This window comes from Eutrigla gurnardus, assembly GCF_963514095.1.
Source record: "Eutrigla gurnardus genome assembly, chromosome: 9".
Lineage (NCBI taxonomy): Eukaryota > Metazoa > Chordata > Actinopteri > Perciformes > Triglidae > Eutrigla > Eutrigla gurnardus.
This window is the reverse complement of record NC_139923.1, coordinates 28,693,007-28,695,647: the sequence shown is the minus strand read 5'-3', so window position 1 is coordinate 28,695,647 and position 2,641 is coordinate 28,693,007.

Sequence of the window (2,641 nt, the reverse complement as noted above, 5' to 3'; positions counted from 1 at the left end):
TTTCAGTTTTTAAACTTCTACCACCAGAGAAAAAGGGGAAAAGGGAGAAAAAAGCATGTGGCAGGAAATGAAATCAGCTTGATTAAGTGATTGTTTCTGAGCGACCAGAACCATTAAACAGAATCTTATTTTCCCCACAATCCCTTTTAAATAGCCTTCGTATTTACGCGTTGCTTCATATCCTGCTGCAGCTGCTGTTTGTCACATCGCTTCAAAAACCCTTCAGATACGTGAGCGAGTGTTGGACTGAGATTCCGGTATCGTTTGCTACACAAAAGACTTCCTTGTGTTACGGTGGTTGTTGCTCAGCTGGATGATTGCTCAACGCGCTCATCATCCAAAAGGAAAGTCTAGTATGGAGAATGTTCTCTTAATGAGATCGGAGTACTTCCTGGAGAGACGACTGAAGGGATTTTTACATCAGGAACGTAACGAAAAACCTATATTTCTGCTTTTTTAGGAGCCAACAGCTCATATTCCCTGCATTTAAACATCTTGGATTTGCAACTAGTGAAGGAAGTGACCATATGTGGACTGTGGAGGAGCAATGGGTGGATCTGATGAACCTGCTAACAAAGTTAGCTTCTCTTTTTCAAGGTTCAACTTTCCAACTAAGTGTTAAAGTCGTCTTAGTAGCTAACTAGTCAATCAGCAGGTAAGCCCCGCCCCCTAAAGCATCCCCTGCTTTCTGGTCTGGTGGACTCTAAATGGACCATAATGTACTAAATGAACATCATGCTGGATTGAAGAAGACTTGAAACTAGAGATTGAGACCATAAACTCATCTAAACGTGTAGTTTTGATGGTTTCTTTCCACTGGCCTGAAAGAAGACACGGCGGCATTGTAGCCCAAAATCGTAACATTTACCAGAGAATGAAAATATGTTTGCCTTTGCTAAGTAACAACTTCCACTTAATGGTCTATATTTCTACCAAATGGATTAGATGTTAAATCTGGGAAACCAACAACTTGTGGGTTGGTGTGATGTCGTGTCTACTTCAGCAACCTCCACATAGAGACACTGGAGCTCCTGTGTTTAAGTCTCATTAGCATAGTTTTCCAGTTTCCAGAGTTTTGACGTGACTGACCCCCTTCACAAGAAGTGACCCCCCCTCCCCCTCCCCAAGCATCCCAGTGCCGTATCCTAGCAACACCTCGCTCCATCTAATGTTCAGTAAAAAAACGAGTTTGGCCGAGATGAAGATGCTGCAGTTTAGCCAAATATTGAGGATGAGTAACTAGTTTGAGATCAGCTTCACTCACAAAGCCCAATATATATATATATATATATATATATATATATATATATATATACAGTATATATATATATATATATATATATACTGTATATATATATATATATATATACAGTATATATTCTACAGGAGCCTATAAACCATAAACCACTGTCGGCCTGAATGTAATGTTTCTGCTGCAGCCTAAATAGCATCATTAAAGAATGGCAAAAATAACAGTGAAGGGGAGGCGATGTCTCATTAGTCCACTGACAGATCACTGATTGGGGATTAGGTTTATGTTGGTTTCCTGTGTGTGTTTGTGTGTGTGTGTGTGTGTGTGTGTGTGTGTGTGTGTGTGTGTGTGTGTGTGTGTGTGTGTGTGTGTGTGTGTGTGAGTGAGTGCTGTTTTTATGAGAAACAAGAAATAATTGCAGCTTTAATTGTGTTTTTGGTCTGCTTTGATAGGAGTGCGTGCCGTGGGTCAGATATGAGCCGATAACAAACAGTGTGTTGTTGTCTACACTGATGCCACCGTGTTTCTCCCACTTTAATCCATTTGTCAAGTTCTGTGGGAGATTATACACCAGCAGAGTTTCGTTTCTAATAAGTGCTTTTTCTGTGTTTTTTGTTTGTGAGATGTAATTTATTTCCCTGTTGTGTTGGAGGTTATCTGCTGTGTTTCCTTTTGTCTGCAGCTTCTGGAGAGGAGAACACGTGAATGTGGCTGATAAATGTAATGCAGCCCGTCAGAGTGAGACTTTACATTAAAGGGATTCAAGGGCGACGAGTCGACCCGCCTGACGCACTCGCACACATAAACCTGCACACTTCACCCTCAGATGTCAGGTGTTGAGGTTACACCAACACCTTGTCATGGAGGGGGCTTCCTTTTTTTCTTTTTCTTTAACATGGAGCTAATTGGAATGACCCAATGTGACTTTCACACATGTAGATTCATGCTACCTGTCACTTCCTGGATGGCAAAGGCACTAATTAAAAGCATTACTTTCCATTTCGTTTCGGGGACAGAAATAGGAAGAGATGACACAATGAGGCTTCGAATGAACCTCACCTTCCCTTCCTGCTGTAATCTGATTGTGTCTCATCGTCTCTGGATCCTGCAGGGTTAGTTAGGAAGCAACATCCTGACCTGGAAAGTGAAGCCAAAGCTGAAGTGCCTTAAACTGTCACCCGTCTATCAGAAAATGGTCCTACTTCTCTCTGCTGGCCACCAGGGGGCGACTCCTCTCTGGTTGTATAGAAGTCTATGAGAAAATGGTCCTACTTCTCTCTGCTGGCCACCAGGGGGCGACTCCTCTCTGGTTGTATAGAAGTCTATGAGAAAATGGTCCTACTTCTCTCTGCTGGCCACCAGGGGGCGACTCCTCTCTGGTTGTATGGA